The 22,033-nt window shown below is 42.7% G+C and overlaps 1 protein-coding gene across 14 annotated transcripts in view; it reads left to right on the forward strand.

Moving 5' to 3' along the window:
- Nucleotides 1–22,033, forward strand: part of LPP (LIM domain containing preferred translocation partner in lipoma) — a 754,364-nt gene that overhangs the window by 119,175 nt on the left and 613,156 nt on the right. For 3 of the 14 annotated variants that reach the window (XM_010853926.1, XM_010853928.1, XM_010853937.1), the window contains one exon: nucleotides 7,695–7,850. The exons of 10 other annotated variants lie outside the window; for them this stretch is intronic. The gene's annotated coding sequence lies outside the window, so the exon portion shown is untranslated. Of the gene's footprint in view, nucleotides 1–7,694; nucleotides 7,851–8,357; nucleotides 8,549–22,033 lie in introns of all 14 variants that reach the window. One more of the 14 variants, XM_010853929.1, reaches the window with a different exon arrangement.

Consider the following 22,033-nt stretch of genomic DNA (forward strand, 5'->3'; position numbering starts at 1 on the left):
AAGACAGTTACATCCAGAGGCATATTTGACAATTAGGGAGCAGTCTCAGATGGTTAAGAATCTGCCTGCAGTGCAGTGGACCCGGCCGGGTTCTATCCCTGGGTTGGGAAAATGCCCTGGAGAAGAGAATGGCTACCCAGTCCAGTATTCTTGCCTGGAGAATTCCATGGACAGATGAGCCTGGTGGGCTATAGTCTGCGAGGTTGCAAAGAGTTGGACATGACTGAGCAACTAACACATGCACTTTCTTTCTTTCTAAGGAAAGAGAATGAAGTCTGGAGCGAGGCATGGCTTCTGCATCCTCTGGTGGATGGTGGAGAGCGCAGTCATTGTGCTCTCCAGGGACCTGCCTCAGTTCGGGACACTTGTATTATTGTGCTTAGCATTTCTGTATTACTTTACATTTGCAAAGTGCTTTCCAGTGATTTATTAGCTGTGCTTGTTTTTAATAGCCCCTGGAGGTAAGTTGATATTCAGCCTTCTGAGAACATAAATGCATAGAGAAGGCTCATCTCATCAGATATTATTGGCTCTGGGGTCAGGACTTTGAACTCCTGGGATAAGGCCATTTGGGGTCATTGCCTCATGAGGATTAATAGGAGATCAAGTGGACTTAACTTCAGCTCCCAGAGTCTCTCAGGCAGAGGTGGAATGATGGCAGCTATTTAAAGAAATTGCATAGAAGCCATTATCAAAAGACCTGGATTCCAGTCCTGACTCGGCTGTTGACCATCTGTGTTGACCTTGAGCTGTCACTTTGCCTATATGTGTCTTGGATTCAGTCTCTGGTAAAACAGCGTTTGTCTCCCAAGCCCCTTTAGGTCTAACATTGTGTTAAGGATGATTCTATGACTTTGAACCCCTTCTTTGGAAGGGGTAGTTGGTGAATTATATGACAAGGAACATGGGTGTCCATCTCAGTCACTGGAAGGCACTCTGCAAATGTAAAGTAATACAGAAATGCTGAGCACAATAATACAAGTGCCCTGAGTTGAGGCAAGTCCTTGAAGGTCAGGTTGTCTTTAGGGGATGTGTACTCAAAAGGTGCTCACCTGCCCTTTTTTAGGGTCCAAGGACAACCTGACAATGTTAAGCCTTCAGATTTATTTGGAGAAGCACATAGTCCTCATTCACTATAAAGCTGAGGTACTGAGCGGGACTGCGAGAAGAAAGCCAGACTGCAGCCAAGACCATCAACCCTGTGTCTTATGGATGTTGTAGAAAGTAATTAGCAGGCTTGGTTATCTCACTGGTTCAACACACGTTTTAGGGATATGATGTAATGTGAGGAAACATTTAGTTGTCAGATTTTAGAGCTTTTTCAAATTTATTCTTGCAGGGAAAGTCTAGTTGTCCTGGCAACCTGAAATTGATTTTCTCTTTGCTCTTGTCAGCTGAAACCAGTCCCCTTTGAATCACTTCTCTAATTTAATATAGAAAACTGTGTGTCCTCACCTGGTGACCAAATCTTTCTTAATGACAGGTGACCCCAGCAAATGGTTCCTTTTTCTAACCTGAGCCAGAGGCTCTGGTTTATTACTGCCTTCACCCTATGTTGTTCTCTTTGTGGTTATTTATTTGTCCATGGAGTCTGTTACGGAAGTAAAGTGGCATTCAATTAATTAAGAGTTCAGTCAGGCCTGTAGAGCAATGATGTAATTGGCAGCCAATCACAGCCTTTCATTTTCAGTTCCTTTCTGGGCAGGGATGGGATTAGAATGGGCTCCAGGGGAGGGGGTCCTTTAGTGGAGACACCTGGCATTCTGTAACCTGGGGAGGGTGACGTAACGGCCTAGATGACAGAGAGAAAACTGAGCTGGGTGACTGTTTCTGCCTCTGTCAGTCGTCTCTATCCAGGGAAGGGGGATGATCTGTAAGCTTGGAAGTGTAGAATCGATGTCATTAAGAAGAAATTGATGTCCACGGAAAAGGATGTTGCAAGAGAGCAGTCTGCTCTACCAAATGATTTCAGAGCTCATGGACCATGCATGCTATGTCTCAGGATATGGAGAATGGCTGAGGTGACCATGGAAGAACTGCCAGTAATTCTGAGGAAACTGAAAATCAGCAGACATGCCGGAAGTGAGAGATGAGGAAATAGAAATCATTTATCAAAAAACAAACAAACAAACAAAATAAAACCGACAAACCAGTATCCAGAGTCTAGGATCTGCTGACTTTATCCTGATTCCTGGTATAATTCTAGACTGTTTTTTTTGACAGGTGATTTAGAGCCTTTGAAAGGAAGCCATGTGCACCAGGAGCCAGAACAGGGTCCCCTCGCCCTTTACCTTTTGGAGTTAATCAAATGATGGATTCAAGTGATGTCGTACACACAGTAGTAGTAGCCCAGCAGGCTTTGGAGTCAGGTTGTTTGGGTTTAAATCCAGAGTCCTCTGCTTAGTAGCCACACGGCCTTAGGCAAGTTGCTTACTTTCTGTAACTCAGCTCTCTCTTCTATAAACTGGGGGATAATGATGGAACACGGGGCTTCCCATGTTCAGTGGTAAAGAATCTGCCTGCCAAGGCAGGAGACGCAGGAGATGTGGGTTCCATCCTTGGGTCAGGAAGATCCCCTGGAGTAGGAAATGGCAACCCACTCCAGTATTCTTACCTGGAAAATCCTATAGACAGAGGAGCCTGGTGGGCTACAGATCATGGGGTTGCAAAGAGTCAGACATGACTGAGCACGCATGCACACGTATAATGATAGAACAGAGAAAGACTCTGAAATAATGCATGTGAGGGTCCTAAAAGAACACCTTGCACATTCAGTAAATGTTGCTCTCATTTCTCTTAGCAGGGAGACATTTGTATTTAATAAAACATTTAAAAATCTTACATATTTATGGATAAAAATATGGAGACATGTAGGATGGATTATGGAGACATGTAGAGTGGATTGTGAAATAGGCAGTGGATTAATATATGAGTCAATGAGTGAATACACACTTTTTAGTAATCTGAGTAGTTCAGTTCAGTCACTCAGTCGTGTTCAACTCTTTGCGACCCCATGAACTGCAGCACGCCAGGCCTCCCTGTCCATCACAAACTCCTGGAGTCCACCCAAACCCATGTCCATTGAATCAGTGATGCCATCCAACCATCTCATTCTCTGTCCTCCTCTTCTCCTCCTGCCCTCAATCTTTCGCAGCATCAGGGTCTGTTCAAATGAGTCAGCTCTTCTCATCAGGTGGCCAAAGTATTGGAGTTTCAGCTTCAACATCAGTCCTTCCAATGAACACCCAGGACTGATCTCCTTTAGGATGGACTGGTTGGATCTCCTTGCAGTCCAAGGGACTCGAGGAGCTTGAAATGTATTTTAAGAGTGAGAATGCAGGGAGTGGGTGAGTTTGAGACACTTTCCACCACTTACCAAACCTCTTCCTACTCCCTCATCCTTTTTTTCTCCCAAGAAGAAACTCAAAAATTATTCATATGAAGTTTACATTTCTTGTATTTTCAAAATAGTGCCAAGACTTTCATAATTGAAACAGTCACTTGAAGCTGCAGTGCCATATTTGATTTATATATTTTCTAATTGAAGTATAATTGACTTACAGTATTGCAGATGTACAGCAAAGGGCTTCAGTACAGTGATTCAAGCATGCATGCTCATGTATTAAGTTGCTTTAGTTGTGTCTGCAAGCCTGTGGACTGTAGCACACCAAGCTCCTCTGTCCATGGGATTCTACAGGACAGAATCGCATCTACAGAACAGAATCATGCCCTCCTCCAGGGGATCTTACCGACCCAGGGATAGAACCTGTGTCTCCTATGACTCCTGCATTGCAGGCAGATTCTTTACCATATGAGCCACTAGGGAAGCCAACATCCTTCCATACCCAGCTCAAATTCCACCTTCTCAGAAACATCAGCTTTTCCATTAAGAATCGGTCTCTTTCCTCCTACGTCCACCATCCCATGGTTTGTATTTTCAGAGACTCTTTCTCAAACCATCTTGTATTTTAATGGGTGATATGTGTTTCTGAGCTCTGATCTGCAGAAGGCAGGTATCTCTCAGCCTTTGGAGCATAACTCAGTAGCTGGCACGTTTACGTACTCTGTAAATGTGTGTTAAATTGACTTACTAAGGAGGCCTGAGGGATTGGAAGGTTACCTACAGTTAACCCAAGAAATTAGAAGGTCTCCTGGGAACTGATTTAGGGGCCTATAGCTTTTCAGAGCAGCTATCAACTTTTCCCTGGCTCCTTCTTAATCCTGCTTTCCCAGAGGCAAAGGTGATATCTACCTGAGATGCTGGTGACATTCCAGTGAGATTAGGTCAAGATGCACCATCTCTTCTTCTGGTCCTCAAGTTCTTGGGGCTATCAAATCCTTCTATTGGAAAGATTTCCTTTTGAAGAGGAGGTGTACCTGATGACCTCTGGATTTCTGAGTCTGACCATGAAAATTCTTGAACAATACACTGCAGTTGCCCCTGCTACAAGGATGGTGGACAAGCCAGCATGTGCATTTGTGAAGCTGAGTGACTTTGACCCTTGGGAACAGTCCAGGGTCAGCCTGTGCTCACTTGGCATGCTCCAAAAATCCACCTTCCACCATCACTGTTGTGATCTGAACTAGATCGCTGCTTGTGAAGCACCTTTTCCTGACTTGCAGCGCAGATTCTGCATGGACTGCTGAAGGTTGCTTCTAGTGACTCATGCATAGAAAAACCCATTATGTTTAACACACTACAGACAGAGACTTTAGGTATAAAGAAGATGTGTGATGCAGAGGAAAGAGAAAAAGAGCAAGTCAGAGACCCCTGATTCTAGTCCTAAATGTGCCAGACACATATTGTTTGGTATTTGGCTTTAGTTTTCAGGTCTGTAAAATGGGACACTAAGAATTACTGGGCAGGGTTTTTTGTATGTTACCCAAGATTATTTTCACAAAGCATCTGGCAGAGCACTAGACCCTGCTCAATAACAAAGAATCTCAGTGAAATTGTACAGATTTGTTTATAAACCTGAGCTCCAGTAGCCTTGTGAATTAGGATAGTATGTGCCGCACTTGGTAAAGAATTCGCCTGCAATGCAGAAGACACAGAAGATGCAGGTTCAATCCCTGGGTCAGAAAGATCCCCTGGACAAGGAAATGGCAACCCACTCCAGTATTCTTGTCTGGAAAATCCCATGGACTGAAGAACCTGGTGGGCTACAAAGTCTATGGGGTCACAAAGACTCAGACATGACTGAGCATGCGCGCGCACACACACACACACACACCCCCCCCCACACACACACACAACTCTAGTGGGGCTGAGTTATTAACACTAAATCTCTCTGAGTCCCGGTAAATGGGTTTTATTGGGGATTGAATATACCTTGCATGCTAAGTTGTAAAGATTGGAGAACATTTGTATAAGACCCAGCATGGTGGTGTTTCTTAGTGTCTGACCCGGGGACTGACTCCCCACTGCCGCAGTTTCTCCAGTTTGGGGCAGTGTCCTTGGGGGTTTGACTGAAGGTCCTTGTAGTGCCATACTTCTTGTATTCTGGGCACAAAACCTTTTTCTCACTTATGAAATAGACTTAGTTACAGAGGTGCTGATTTTAGTAGGATACAAAATCAAGAGCATGTGGAGAAATGCAGCTGTTCTGGTGGAGGGTGTTTGAAGAGCTTTCATTGGTTGAAGGCCTGGCAGTATTTCATTTAGAGGAACATGGATTTCGGGTGTGAGGGGAATGTTGCAGTTGGTGATGGGGAAAGAAGTTAGTGCTTGTGCAGGGAAGAAGTGACCAGACCTAACAGAGGAGAGTGGCAGGTGAGGATTGGGAAGCGGGGCTTAGCAGAAGGAGGCTGGAAATTGGGAGGCCCAAGGAAGGAGGTAGTGGAGGGTTCTGGTCAGCGTGTTGGGTGCAGAGGCTGGGGACACTGCATGAACAATTAGGGTGTTCCTGCAGGGCTGTGCAGGGTAAATAAAACAGGGGCTTTCTGTTGTCACCATCCCACTAAGGGAAGGAAGGGGTGGTCTTAGGTGTGTATATGTGCACCTGTGTGTGTGCGTATGTGCTTGACTGTGTATCAGTAATAGGACCAAAGAGATTGGGGACTTACCCAAGGCTATGCCGCTAGGAAATATCTTTCATTTGCTTAAAGTGCTAAGTTTAGTAATGACTGTAAGTGACAGAAATGGGCAGGGGGAGCACGGAGGGAAGGGGCCTCGGCCCCGTTTCCTGCTCCCTCCCCGGTAGGTAGTGAGTAGGAGTTTTGAGTTTCACTGTTTGATAGCATCACCTCCTCTGCTTTCCCAGAAATTATTCCTCGAAGTATGACTCGAATCGTTACTCTGTTGGGAGATGTCTCAGTTCAGAACTGACTTTCTGCCGAGGTTGTTTACTAAAGAGATGGCAGCCCTGGCAATTCAGAGGTGGCTTAATCAAGTGGAAAGAACAGGGGGCATGGATCTGAGTGCTGGTCCTGTTTTCAGAGACCTCTGAGAATTGGTCGAGTGAATACACTTCTTAGTGCTTGGCTTTTTCCTCCTGAAAATTGGAAGATAGTGATCCCTACATGATGAATTTGTTGCGATGTTGCTTTGAAAATTGCAGTGTTGGTTCTGGTACAATAAAGATAAAGGGGTGTCTGGACTTGGATTTTATTTCTATCTGTGTGAAGTAGAAGGGAAAATGACGAGTTGGTTAGCTCCCTTGGGTGGTGTGGATCACTAATATTAAAGTGATGCCAGCATTTTCTCTTATTTGGAGGTGGTGTGTCTTGGAACATTGTGATTAACGATTGTAGACTCTACTGATTGTGTGGCACTACCTTGCCTTGGGCTGACCACCTACCTGTACTGGCATTTCCCCAGCTCTGGGCTGAGGATCACCGAGCTTTTGTGTTATCTGCGAGGAATCTATGAACTTCTAGTCCTTTATTTCTTCATCTGCAAAATGGGGATAATAAAAATCACCACAGCTTTGTCTGCATTGTGAAGATTTGCTGAAGAAAGGGGCTTGAGGATTCTAAGTTGTATTCAACCCTGACTCTTTAGAGTCCATTTTCTCTCCCTCTCCTTTCTGCTAATGGTCAAGGGACCTCTTTGGTCTTGGAAAGGTGAAAGGGCCCAAAGGAAGAAACGGGGGATTATAGAGGACAGTAATTCTGTAAGGCCCTAGAGGGAATTTTTGAGTCCTGGGATCTGTGCCCAGTTTTGTCACAACCTGTCACATTCCTGCATGCCATGAAAGCCAGATTTGTCCATGCCTATGACCTAACAAGGGGAGATAGAGACTTCTGGAAGGGGTGTCAGCTTTTGGAAACCTTGAAGGTGGTGGGCGAAGGCGCTGGCATGGCGGCTGTGGGTGTTGAGGTTCCTGCTCACTGCCTCTCCTGTCCAGCAGTGACTCGTAGCTTGGGTATTTGAGTTTGGGGTGAGTCAACGGGCCCAAGACCCAGAAGACCCGCATGTGCTTAGTGGCAGGCTGGAATTAGTCAGAAGGCAAAACTATTCGTCCTGACCCCAGAACCCATGTGCTCTGACTGGGTGAGGAAATCCTCTCTGATTCTTAATTTTCTTATCTACGGCAGCCTCTGGAGAAGAGAATTTTCTCTTTCCTGCCTTATGTGGTTCTTATGGAAATAAAGGAGGAAAGGATTTTTTTCATAAATAATATTGCGATATTCAGCATTAGTTTATGTTGCTTGAAATAGGAAGCTGACTTCTCTTCTTTGTTCCTTTCCAGAGTTAATGTATTGATCCTAAAGAAGAGAACCAGTAAAATTCCTGAGAACAGTTGGTAGACCATCCAGTCTTGCTTACTGTTTGTATTTGGTGTCTGAGATCTCTGAATTTAAGCCTGGACCAGTTTAAACATATCCTGAGGATACATAATACGGAGGTACCATGTAAATGTAACAAGTTCAAGAATCTCACATTCCCCTGATGTGTCTACCTTGGCTTATAATATTTCGCTCTTCACATACACTGGGGCTCTGGCCCCCATTTTTTTATGTCCCCCGTAGAGACTCATTTCTCATAAGGACCTGAACTGTGGACTCAGAAGGTCCCTGTGTAGGACACTGCTTCCTGTTAGGGCCTCCCATGGTGGAAATGGCAGAACTCAAGGCGAGAAAGCCAGCTCTTTGAATCCTCAATTCCATGTTCTTTCTGACACATCACTCTTCCCTCCTGTCAGGTGAAGAGAGAAGCCAGATGGTTTGACAAATGGTTCTTGTTACTGTCAAATCTGCCTTCTCTTTCTGCTCAGAAAGACAGTTCTTACCTTTCTTTTTTGAGGGGATTAGATGGGCGGGGGGAGAGAAAGGGAGGTGCAGGAAGAAACACATTTTATTGCCCTGTTCTTTCTGTGGCAGAGATGACCAATAAGCTCTTGTTTCTCCATCAGGAAGCAAGGTTGAAGCAGTGAGGAACCGTCTTCTCGAATTTAAAGCACACGGAGGCTTAGCAGTGGCAGGCTGTATTAGGAGACAACATTGATTTCATATATACTTATCTGAAAAAGAAAAAAAAAAACAAAACATGTTTAAGATGCCGTATCCATAAATACTAATAAGGCTGTCTGATTCCAATTTTCAGGTGAGATTAGCATTTTATTGAGTATTTTATCTGTCAGATTCAATACTCAATGTACCATCCTCCCAGGCTTATTAGCATAATTGCTATGCTTAAGCAACAATAAAAAATTCAGCAGTAAAATAGCAGTTAGTGCAGGCAATTTGTTATCAAAAGCTTTTACTTAAGGACAGCTCCAGCCTGCATTTATTAGCAAGTTAGGGTTATAATTAATTTTTATTTGGAAAAACAAAAGAGGGGGAAGGTTTTTGCTTTTTTGTTTTGGAAATAATAGAGAAATTAAAAAGCATTGCCTCTCTGGAAAACTGTCTACATCCCTTCTTTCTGTGCTAAAAGCGGGCTGGGATGGGAATAGATTCCACTTGTGAGGCACAGTGGCTCAGATGAAAAGTCTCTCTCCTCGGCATTGTAATAAATGGATAGTAAGGCCCATTTATGTTTGTACAGATGTTTCCACAACATGTTCACATCTCTTTTGCTACTGAGCTCTCAAACCAGTCTGGCGAGGGCTCCATTCTGAGAGTGGGAGACTGAGGAATGGCAATTTGTTCCAGATGGGAAAGTTGGATGGCAGAGCTGGGCTGAAAATCCAGTCTTCCAGCCCCCAGGGCCCTGGCAGCATCATGACCCTTCACACGTTGCCCAGAAGCCCTGGTATGGGCACTGTTTTTCCTGCCCTGTGGTCTGGCCCTAGGTCTTTTACATAAATGTTCATGCATGCATGCACACACATCCATATACACATACATGGGCACACACACACGTACACACATACAATTTTTTTTCTTTCTTCCCAATTTAATGATGCATTCTTATAGCTGTTTTTCCTTTGGTGTCCTGGTTAAAGCAGTTCTGCCATATGAATTTTCTGTTAATATCAAATATCCTCCATTTCTTGTGTTTCCAACCTCTCTCTCTCTCTGTACCTCTCTTTCTTCCCCTTTCTACCTCCTCTCTCTTGCACATTAGTGACAGACTTAGGAAAGCCCTGTGACTAACATCTGCAGAGGACCCGTGCAAAATACATGATTTTATTAAGTAATGTGATGATCTTTGTAGAGAAGAAAGACATAAGATTTAAAACTATGGAGGTTGAGAAATCATTTTTCTCCTTTATTTCTTGAGAAATGTGTCAGAAATAAATAAGAACAGTCAATTGATGCTTTTCAGTGTGTTTTAGGCTTTAAGAGTGGGTAATAATTTTTACCCTGAAGGTAACATTTGGGGTGAAAATGGACAACTGAAGCTTCCAAACTTTCAGAGGAGTTACCTTAGCATCTTAGATTTTCTTTCCTTGCTAAGTTCAGAGAAAGAGCATATGATCATTGACTCTGAATCTCTCTAATGTACAAGGCATGTGCTGGCCACTGTGGGGTTTAGGGACTAGATCAGAGAGGGCTGTGAAACTCAAGACTATCAGAGAGGAAATTCACAGAACATGAAGATCATTTTTATTTTTGAGTAGCTATTATATTATTGAAACCATGGTAGAAATTGTTCTTGGATTATGCCATTTTATCTTCGTCTCACTCAATTATTAGTGAATTTTTATTTTTATTTTATAAGCACTTATTATGTATTGGCCCCTATCATAATGTTTTACATTCATCATCTTATTTAATTTTTATCACAATCTTCAAGGCAGTATTAGGTACTATTATCATTGTTCTCATTGGTTAGATGAAGAAACTGAGGCACAGAGAGTCTGAATAACTTGTCCAAGTCACACAGCTAGTAAGTGATGGAACCTCTCTGGTCTTCCTGTCTCCTAAACATGTGTTCTTTCTGCTGCACTGCTTGGCAAAAAATTAATGAGTAGATAGCTAGATAGACAATGCTAATGATGAGTAGAGGACTGTGTAGTTTGCCGCTGTCAGAGCTGTATTTACAGAGTGCAGAAATTTGAAATTGGACGGGGGTTCAAATACTAGGTGCTTCTTAGTATTTGTCAGAACCTTGGTTAAATGACCTCTTTGAGTCTTGGTGTCTTTCTTTAAATTCAGGATGATAGCATCCCTCTCCCAGTGTCACTGTGAGAATAAATTAGAAAATATATGTGAGAGCCTCCAGTGGTGCCTGGCTCCTGGTGGATGTTTATCCAGCGTGGGAAGTACCCAGGGCCAGGCATTGTGTGTGCGGGTAGGAACAGCCATCGAAGCCACAACCACCAGGGTTTAAAACTGTCCACTATGAGATATTAGAGAACTGTGGGCAAACAACTTCATCTCTCTGGTACCTCAATTTTCTCATCTTTATAGACTGTACTTACGTTCTAGGGTCCTTGTGAGAGTGAAATAAGCTAAAAGATGAGTTAAAAAATTAACTTAATAGTTAAAAACGTTTGTAAAGTTTATTTCACCGTGTCTGGCACAGCAAGCGCTTTGTGTTAGCTCTCATTATTTGGTCCTGCTACAATGATGAAAGACAGGTACCAAGTGAATGGTTTATGGCTGTTTTGGGACCCTGACCTGATCACTCAAGGACCAGGAGCCAGTTTGGCCTGGGGCGTAGGAATCGAAAGCATTTGCACAGCCATTCGTGACCTTGGAAAAGTTTTGGCTTCTCTGTCCTTGATCTTTGCTAATCTGTAGATGGTAGTTGAGAGAGTAAACTTCAGATGATAGAGCCTGTGTGGGGAGTGAAAGACAGCCACATCCTTGATAAGCTGCTTCCTGGAGTGTCACCATGTGGCTACTGGGTTTGCTGATCAAAGCTGGCCTGTGGGGTGGAATTTTTTCTGTGTCACCCAGGCAGGGTCTGTCTTCCCTCAGTCTGCATGTCTCTGGATCCTGTCTTCAGCACTGGCTCCCACTTCCCTCCTTTCCAGAAGACACTGATATGCTGGGGCTAATTCCTCCTTGGGACCATCTCTTCTGCACCCAAAGGAGGTGGGTGGGGATTTTGGCATATTGCTTTCTGAAAGGTGATATACTCTAATATACTTCATATGCCTTCAAAAAACAAGAATACATTAAAAGACACTAATATTAAAGTTGTTCTCATGAGGATAGCTCAGAGATGGAAGATTCTTCAGGAGCTGGTGCTTTCTTGGTCTTATTGTCTTACACAGCACTTATCATTATAAACCTTGTGTGTGTGTGTGTGAGAGTGAAGCTTCCTGGAATTAGTGGTGCTGATTTTGGGGGTGTTTCCTTAGCTGATTCAAAATAGAAACAGAAAGGCAAAAGTGTTTGTGCATGTCATTTAAAAATGTCTTTATAGGAAAAGACATTAAGATAATACCTTACACTGTGAATACCTCACATTGTGTACGGGGCTTTGTGGTTTTCAAAGCACTGAAATACACATTTTCTCATGTGTACCCTATGGCATCCCCATGAGGTAGGCAAGGCAGAGCTTGTCATTCATTTCCCTTTTAGAGATGATGTAACTGAAGTTCAGAGAGATGAGATGAGTTTTCTTAAAGTGGCGATGGATGAAACCCAGAGCCTTTAACTCTGGGCTGCTTTCTGCTTCATTGTCCTGGTTCGAGTGTAGTGAGGTCATTCTTATCAAGTGCTATCAAGATTATATAGAGTTGCAATAAACCTGAAAATGGTCCCCTTTAGTTTTCTTTTTTCCATTGGTTAAAACGTTAGCTATGATTTGATATTCACTTGTTTCTCCCCAAGTATAAGCAGCAATGAATCTCTAAAACTTTCTGTTAAATTAGCATGTGTTTAAAAAAAATCAAATGTCAAAGTACTTCCTGAAACTTGCTTTAATGAACAAGAGAAGTGAAGGTAAAATTCCCTTTTTTGCATGAGGTAATTAGGAAACAGGAGGCACGAACTCGCTATAGGAATTTAAAAAGGAACACTTGTACAAATTGGTACAATTGATGTACAAATTGGATGAATATATTAAAGAAGGTTTCATGCTGGTGGAAATTGTAAGTGATTAGGTGTATCAATTGTTTCTGGTTTGCATGGAAACCTAATCTGTTCCATGAGTTGGATCCAAGGAAGATATATATTCTTACACGCCAAGAAACAAAAACATGAGTTGAATTTCTCGTTTGATGGCATAGTGCCTTTATCTAGGAGCTCAGCTGCATCCTCAGAATATATGACATAAGAATAGAAGATGCTCTTGACCTTCTTAATGATTAGGAATCAGCTCTGCTTGCTTAGAGGGCAGGGAGGACTGAGTTCTCTTTGGCAAATATCTTTGAGTCTCTTAAGCACATGGCACCAAATACACTCAGTGCTGTATTACTTGATCTCATGTACCAGGGTATGAGCTGTTGTTGTTGTTGTTCAGTCGCTCAGCTGTGTCCGACTCTTTGTGACCCTATGAGCTGCAGCACGCCAGGCTTCCCTGTCCGTCCATCTCCTGGAGCTTGCTCAAACTCATGTCCATTGAGTTGGTAATGCCATGCAACCATCTCATCCTCTGTCATCCCCTTCTCCTCTTGCCTTCAGTCTTTCCCAGCATCAGGGTCTTTTCCAGTGAGTTGGCTCTTCACATTAGGTGGCCAAAGTTTTGGAGCTTCAGCTTCAACATCAGTCCTTCCAATGAGTATTCAGGGTATGGGTTAGATGACATGTGTTTTGAAGCCTGTTCTTTCCTTCACGGTACCTGGTTGCTTAGGTGACAACGTCTAAGTGAATTGCCTGCTTCCTGGCAGTGTTTTGAAATGCCTGCTTTGAAGGAGGCAGAAAGTCTTTAGGTTTGGACAGATGACCCCCTTGATTCTCCATCTTTGACTGTTGTTTTTTTCGTCTACATCATCTGCTGATGTTACTCGTGTGGGTGCTAAAGTTGACTTTGATTTATACTCCAGATACAGATCAGTTTGTACTCTTTCAGGATACTCATAGCTATGAATTCTGTATCTCCATGAAAGTCTGCATACCGTCTATGACTGTCATGTTATAAATATGACAATTTGCTCCCACTCGATAAACAAGGTTAGAAGTGAAATCACTAGCATGGCAAGTGAGATGGAATAAGCTAGAGATTCTGTCTCTGGGTTTCTCTCACAGCCTTAATGCTGTTCATCTGGCCCTGACTTGTCCTGTGTGTGTTCCTTTTGTCTCTTCTGCTAGATTTTAAACCCCTGAAGGGCAGGTGTTGTATCTAATTAATCACCATGCTGGTGCCTGGCACATAATACGTGCTTATTACTAGGTACTTGGTCATATCTTAAGAAACTGAAAAAGTGGCTTTGCTCGAGGGAGAGGTGATTGCTTGTACTGTTGGTTCAGTGCGTTCCAAGCGATGCTGGCTGTCTTGGGGAAATCAGAGATGCAGACACTGAAGCTCCTTCCTTGAGGAACCACCGTCTAACTACATCACGTCAGTGAGAGCTCTTTGTAAACTGTGAAAGCGTGTGCAGACGGGTCATCCTGATGAGCCTTAACTTTAGTAAGGCTTGGGTGGCTAGGCTCTGCCAACTCCTCCCACATTTGTGAAGCCCCTACCACAACCCCACATACTTTACATGTCTGATGGCATAATCGTGACTAGATCATTCAGAGGATTAGCAGATTATCTGCCAGGCTGAGTGCTGCTACATAATTTGCTGGTCTTTGGTAGCTCTATTTTATTTTTAAAAGGTGGAGTGCTGAATAGATAAGTGAAATGTACTATAAAATATAGTATATAAAGCAATAGAAAGGAATGCAGTAGTGGTACAAAACCAATAACTCTTGAAAACATTAGGGTAAGTGAAAGAACCTAGTCACAATAGGCCACACATTCTATAATTCCATTTATATGAAAAGTCCACAATAGGACAATTCGTAAAGTCTGTAAAGGTAGAAAGTAGATTAGTGATTGCTGGCAGGGATGGGGTGGGGGACAGAGAGTTACTGCTAATGAGTGCGGATTTCCTTTGAGGGCAGTGAAAATGTTCTTAAATTAGTTGTGGCAATGGTTGTACAACTCTGTGACTATATTAAAAACTGAACTGTAGACTTTATTTATTCTTTTGGCCTTGCCACACGGCCTGTGGGATCTTAGTTCCCTGACCAGGGATTGAACCTGTGCCCCCTGCATTGGAAGCAGAGTCTTAACCACTGGACCACCAGGGAAGTCCTCAAATTGTAGATTTTAAATGGGTGAATTGTATGGTGTGTGCATTGTGTCTCAATAAAGCTGTTAAAAAAATCAGCACATTGCCGGGACTTCCCTGGTGACCCAGTGGCTAAGAGTCTTCACTCCCAAAGGTAGGGCCTGGGTCCAATCTCTGGTCAGGGAATGAGATCCCGCATGCCACAACCAAGATCTGGTGCAGCCAAGTAAATAAATAAATAAGAAAATCAGTATATTGCCTTTCAGTCTGCAATCTTTGAGGGTTTTTTCCAGCAAATCAATCTAGAGTACCAAGTTTTTAACTCATCTTGATTTGTTTTGGGCCCAGAAGTCCTATGTCCTTAACCATGGTGACCATTCCTAATGAAAAATTGATCATAGAACCAGAGCCACCAGACTTGAGAGAAATCTATTTCTCCTCAACTTCATGCACAAGTCTTTTCAGGAGCCTTAGAAACTCATACTTCCAGAAATGTTGATTAGTGAGATATCCAATAAGAAATAACAGGGTACTGACAGCCCTGATTGTATAAATAGGCGTTTGGGATTGCGTTCATGGTTTGCTTGTCAGTACAAGAGAAATGTGTGATTATGTTGAATGATGGTTAATTTCCTTATCCACCCATTTTAAAAATAAAGATGTACGGCTGGGAGACAGGTGCCCAGGGAGGAAAGGAGCCCTGCAGCTTTGATAATGAACTCCAGAAAGGAGCAAGTTCTTACTGAGGAGCTAGCCATTTGAGTCCTAGCCCATGTCAGGCTGTGGCTGATGAGCTGGGGAACTGTGTCTAGTGCCGTACAGAGGATTTATCATTTATTTGTGTTTTGTGTGTGGACAACTTTCCCCCTCTTGGAAGATCACTGTACCACCTTCTCTGACTAACTTACTGTGTCAACAGTATTAGAGGAGCAGCCAGTGGAGTGTGTAGAGGCTGGGGAAGAGCTATGCTTTCTAGCTTTGTATGTGAACACTTCATACACAGATACTTCTCTTTGATTAAATATCCAGTGAAACCAATTCACATGAACTCCAATTAAACTTTAATGAACAAGTGGGTGTATTAATATCAGCTGAGTAATGCAGGCAGCATGGATTCCAGTAAGTGAGTCACTTCTCTGAGCAGCTCATTCCCCATGCACGGTTAGAGTTACTAGAAAGCTTCCAGCTATATTTGAGTGGATCTGGTCTGGGCCTTGTAATTCGAGTAATCCTTGGGGCTTGTTATTCATCTCATGACAAAACCACAGTGATCCAGACCTCTGTTTTCAGAGCAAGGATTGGGGTTGAGGAGCCTTTTCAAACCGAGTGATTAGACTTTTCATGGAGCAGTGACCACCTGGACTTTCATATTCTCCATCTTCTTTTCTTTCTTAAACTGAGAATTCTTTTTCTCCTTAAACCCAGGGCCAAGTGTAGGTGAAGGGCAAGGCAGTGAAGGTGGAACCTCAGTTTTGAACTGAATTTAGTGCCTGAATCTCACTTTCCATCCCCATCTGCTGTTCTGCCTCAGGTCTCTAAGCCTCCCATAGTTACACCAGACATGGTGAGATGTGCTTGGCATGGTGAGCCTTTTTGAGCATAGACCCTGTTTATTCTAGAGAATGATAACTGTACCTACTTCCTGAGGACAATTAAACAAGCTAATGATCATAATACTCTTAGTTTCATGCCTAATAGCCTGATAGCTAATAAGTTCTCTGTAAATGCTGGTTGGGCTTCCCTGGTGGCTCAGATGATTAAGAATCTGTCTGCAATGCGGGAGACCTGGGTTTGATCCTTGGATTGGGAAGATCCCCTGAAGAAGGACATGGGTATTTGCTCCAGTATTCTTCGCTGGAGAATTCCATGGACAGAGAAGCCTGGTGGGGTACAGTCCATGGGGTCACAAGAGTCAGACATGACTGAGCGACTTTCACTAACTAACTAAACGCTAGTTAACTTGTATTAGGAGTACGTCATGGAGAAGTCAATGGCACCCCACTCCAGTACTCTTGCCTGGAAAATCCCATGGATGGAGGAGCCTGGTAGGCTGCAGTCCATGGGGTCGCCAAGAGTCAGACACGACTGAGCGACTTCACTCTCACTTTTCACTTTCATGCGTTGGAGAAAGAAATGGCAACCCACTCCAGTGTTCTTGCCTAGAGAATCCCAGGGATGGGGGAGCCTGGTGAGCTGCTGTCTATGGGTTGGACAGACAACACACAGAGTTGGACACGACTGAAGTGACTTAGCAGCAGCAGCATATACATTACCATCTGTAAAATAGGTAGCTAATGAGGAGTTGCTGTGTATCTCAGGGAGCTTGGCCTAGTGCTCTGTGACAACCTAGGAGGGTAGGATGGCGTGGAAAACGGAAGGGAGGTTCAAGAGGGGGGATATGTGTATACCTATGGCTGATTCATGTTGATGTATGGCAGAGACCAACACAACCTTGTAAAGCAGTTATCCCCCAACTAAAAGTAAATAATTTTTTTTTAAAAAGGCAAAATAAAAAATGTTTCTAGAGTGATAAAGACCAAGAGAGAATGAGCAGTGAGGATTCAGGGAATGGAGAGATCTCTGAGGTTGGCAGCATCTGAGACGGCTGGATGATCCTGGGATGGAGGTCAGGATTGGGCCAGGGAAGGATTTGAAAAGGTAATTTGAGGATGAATGAAGAGTGTTTGTGAAGGCAGAAGCCCTGATGTACCACGTGCAAGGTCAAGTATGTTCAGTGTGGGTTAGACTGGGGGATATGTAAGCGCTTGAAGGGGCTCATTGAGACTGAATCTAGCCTCTGCCTTGGCTCTTAAGCATCAAGTCAGCACCATTTGTTCTTCTGCTTCCTGTTCTTGTGTTTCATCTAGAAACCAGTTGAAGGTAATGCCTTGTTAGGCAGCTGGAGGTAAAGACTAGTTGGAGAATGAGCTATAGGCCTGTTAGCTCAGTGTACTTGCGGTAGGGAGGGTATTCTTTCCACAGTCAGATATATCCCAAGACTGGGAGGAAGGGCCTGAGTTGCCCATGGCCAGTTTCTTCTCCAGACTCAATAATTAGATAACTCACCCATTCTTCCCTGTGGACAAGGGCAGGGTATGGAGAGGTCAACTTGAAGAGGCATGGAACAAGGTAAAAGAGAGATGTTCTGCCACCTCCTCCGCCTCTCAACCCAAATTACAGTACTGTTTTTTTTTTTTTTTTTAGGGGCAATAGTAGGAGGTTGGAAGGAAGGACTGAGATATATTGTGAAGTGAGGGTCAGTTCTCTGAGCTGAGAATGATATAATTCAGCCAGCCAGGCTGGTTATTTATTCAGGAAACACCGATGGAAGGACACACTTAGATAACTCAAACTCAAGGTCCATCAGTCACAGAATCAGCCCCCATCTCAGAGATAGCAACCACTCCTCAATGTAAAACCTCAAACTTCACATATGAATGTCAGATTTTTGCTTTCCACGCAGACTCCTTTCCAGAGAATGTCATAGGATAAGGAAATTCACAGAGTAAAGGCCTAACTTCTATGATGGTAACAGAGGTAGGAGAATCTAATTAAACAGATAACTTGCATATTTGGAATTTTGGATAAAGCACAAGGGATCCATGCAATTAAGATTTGAATAGGTTGATGACGCAAGTTAGAAACTAGATGTTACTTATTGAAAACAAAGGAAATGTACAATAGATTTTAAATATGTCAAGTCATTAATTAATTTAGCAATTGGAGTTAGGCATTTCATTATTTGGCAACTGCTTAATATATTTCTTTTTCATACTGTGGAGAGAAGTCTGTTTTTCCTACTTTACAAATGAAACGATAGACAAATATGGAGATCATATCCTAGGACGCTTGGACTAGGTTTCATCGGCCAGGTCAATCCTTTGTTTAATATCGGGTGTTCATATTGAAGTAAAACAATAGAATTGTTTATAGGGACTCATAAGACAAATGAATTGGACTTGGTTTTGACATCCAAAGACAACAGGGAGGTGTAAGTAGCTAAGCACTCTACCTTGTTTTGGCTGAAGAGATTTGTCATAGAAATTTAGTGGCCATGATGGATTATAGATTATACATCTTTGATTTGGGGGCCGATGACAAATTCCTTCCCATTCAGGGTTCATCCGGATCCTGATGTTGTTACAGCAATATTTAAAGACATGCTCAGAGGATATGCTCATCTATTCTTATCTCCTGTCTGTTTTCAAGATAATAAATGGAATATATTGTATAGACTGATTAATTAGGTTTCTTGCGGTGAATACTTTTTGCAAACCCAACCCCGCAAAACCTGAATCCTGTCCAAATTTCCCTCTTTATCTCACTCCAGATCTCCTAAGTGGGCTCTTTTCTGGAGGCCTTTGACAGGACAGACTGCTCTTCCCTTGGGGTATCTGCATGTTACCCTGGTCACTCTCTGGTCTTTGTTTTTCTCCCTTGGTCCACTATGAATGCAAGTTACCTATGGGCTTGATCCTCCTGGGGACACTTGCCCAGGTACCCCGTAGCATTCCTTCCCATTGGTTCTCCTGAGTTCCCGTTTGGTGACTGCTCCCTACAGCAGTAGTTTCTCACCTGAGTTTATGGATCAGTATCGCTTAGGGAAGTTTTACCAGAATTCAGATGTTCAGGCTTCATTCCTAAATCTTCAGGTGTGGACGTGGGCATTTCCATTTTGAAAACCTTTTTGGGTAATTCCAGTTTTCAGAAATCCTGAAATGTACTCTTTTCAGTTTACTTATGTTGTGCAGTGCTTCAAATAGAAGCTTTTAAAAAGACTTCTAAATCATGGGTTCCAGGATGGGAAGGACAGACTCAGGACATGAAAAGAGAGTCAAGGAAGCTGGAGAGGAAGCTGACGATGCTACGAGGGAACTGAAGCTCAGTGCCCTGACCATCCACTTCTGTTATCCCCCAGGCTTTGCCCATTATATTTATTTTGGCCAACAACATTCTTGTTGTTTCCACACGTATGTGCTATGCGTTCTCTTTTAAAGTTTTCTTGGCAGGGGGACTGAGGTCAGGAGTTTTTAGCTCATCCCCACTAAAAATGAGGCCAGTCATGAGATTCTTCTATCTTACTCTATAGGTTCCAGCCTTTCTACAAAAACTCACCCTCTGTTCCTGCCCCAAGGCCCTAAGCAGAGCCAGCCTTTTTCTTTATATATTCCTCATCTAACTAATCTGTCTTTAATAATACATCAGGTTTTGTCAGAATCAGTTAATTCTTTAGTAAAATATCCAGAACAGACAGACTGTGATGGTTTGCTTACTGGTGGAGGTGAAATGGAGGCCAGTGTTCTTTCAACCAGCATTTTACTCTCCTTGGGACTTTGTGAGTGTAGTATGTGGAATCAGTGACTTTTCAGTCATATCTTCCATATTTTGAGTGCAGGGTTGATCATACCACCTGACTGGGGAGCACCTCGTCAGTAAATTCTAATGGAAAAACCTTGTGTGATGAACGGGCAGGAAGGCATCACAGTGGCACTGTGAGTCATTCCAAGACCAGCAGGATTTGAGCTGTGGTGATTCTCCAATGCTGACTCGAAGCCTCCCTTAGCATTCTGTCATCTTAAGCAGCTTTCGAATCCTTGTCTCAGATTTCTTTATCTAGGTCAGACCACGTCTTTTAAAAAATTGTGTCTGTACATGTCCTTCATAGATCAGACTGGTCCTGCTAGGATAATTGGCTTTATAGGCTTTGAAAATAGCAACAGTGGGGCATTTTGTTGTTCTTTTTTTGTAAACTAATTTATTTTAATTGGAGGCTAATTACTTTACAATATTGTAGTGGTTTTGCCATACATTCACATGAATCATAGGTGTACATGTGTTCCCCATCCTGAACCCCTCCCCCACCTCCCTCCCCATCCCATCCCTCAGGGTCATCCCAGTGCACCAGCCCTGAGCACCCTGTCACATGCATCAAACCTGGACTGGCGATCTGTTTCACATATGATAATATACATGTTTCAATGATGTTCTCAAAAATCATCCCACCCTCTTCCTCTCCCACAGAGTCCCAAAGTCTGTTCTTTACATCTGTGTCTCTTTTGCTGTCTCACATACAGGGTTATCATTACCATCTTTCTAAATTCCATGTATATGCGTTAGTATACAGTATTGGTGTTTTTCTTTCTGGCTTACTTCACTCTGTATAATAGGCTCCAGTTTCATCCATCTCATTAGAACAGATTCAAATGCATTCTTTTTAATGGCTGAGTGATACTCCATTGTGTATATGTACCATAGCTTTCTTATCCATTCGTCTGCTGATGGAGATCTAGGTTGCTTCCATGTCCTGGCTATTATAAACAGTGCTGCAATGAACATTGGGGTACATGTGTCTCTTTCAATTCTGGTTTCCTCAGTGTGTATGCCCAGCAGTGGGATTGCTGGGTCATATGGTAGTTCTATTTCCAGTTTTTTAAAGACTCTCCACACTGTTCTCCATGGTGGGTATACTAGTTTGCATTCCCACCAACAGTGTAAGAGAGTTCCCTTTTCACCACACCCTTTCCAGCATTTATTGCTTGTAAACTTTTGGATAGCAGCCATTCTGACTGGTGTGAAATGGTACCTCATTGTGGTTCTGATTTGCATTTCTCTGATAATGAGTGATCATCTTTTCATGTGTTTGTTAGCCATCTGTATGTCTTCTTTGGAGAAATGTCTGTTTAGTTCTTTGGCCCATTTTTGGATTGGGTCATTTATTTTTCTGGAATTGAGCTGCATGAGCTGCTTGTATATTTTTGAGATTAATTCTTTGTCAGTGCTTCATTTGCTATTATTTTCTCCATTCTGAAGGCTGTCTTTTCACCTTGCTTATAGTTTCTTTGTTGTGCAAAAGCTTTTAAGTTTTGTTGTTCTTGAACAGATTTCTCTTCTCACTCTGGGATGAGGTATTAAGGAGCCAAGGTATGCTTATATGTGAAGTTTTATTTATTTATTTATTTTTGATAGAATGTTGACATTTTGGGGTTAGGAGGAAAGCAGGACAGTATTAGAACTCTTTTGGAAAAAAAAAAACCAAACAAACCATTCTGCCCCCATCCCAAACAATACTCTTTTCCTGAGATAAATGAATGGATCTTGTAAAGAAGGTGGTAGAGCACTGAGGCACCCTGAGTTGGGTCTGCTCTGCCCCATTTTGCTGTATGAGTTTGACTTCTTGCTGTCGGTGGGGATTCTCGAACTCATCTCTCTGAGTTGTTGAAGGGATCAGATGAGTTATAATCCATATGAAAATGGTCTGTAAACAGGAAAATCAAACCTTTCCTATTTGTTACTTAGCACAGGTGTTGGACCTCTCCCTAAAACAAAAATAAATCATCCTTTCTTTTTAAGTTATAAAAGTTATAGACACTTATTTTAGAAATTTAAAATACAGAAGAGTATGAAGAAGATAATTAAAACCCCTATAACCCATCATCCAGAGATAACCATCTTCCTATTTTACACGCATA

This window comes from Bison bison, unplaced genomic scaffold (assembly GCF_000754665.1).
Source record: "Bison bison bison isolate TAMUID 2011002044 unplaced genomic scaffold, Bison_UMD1.0 scf7180017864333, whole genome shotgun sequence".
NCBI classification, from domain to species: Eukaryota; Metazoa; Chordata; class Mammalia; order Artiodactyla; family Bovidae; genus Bison; species Bison bison.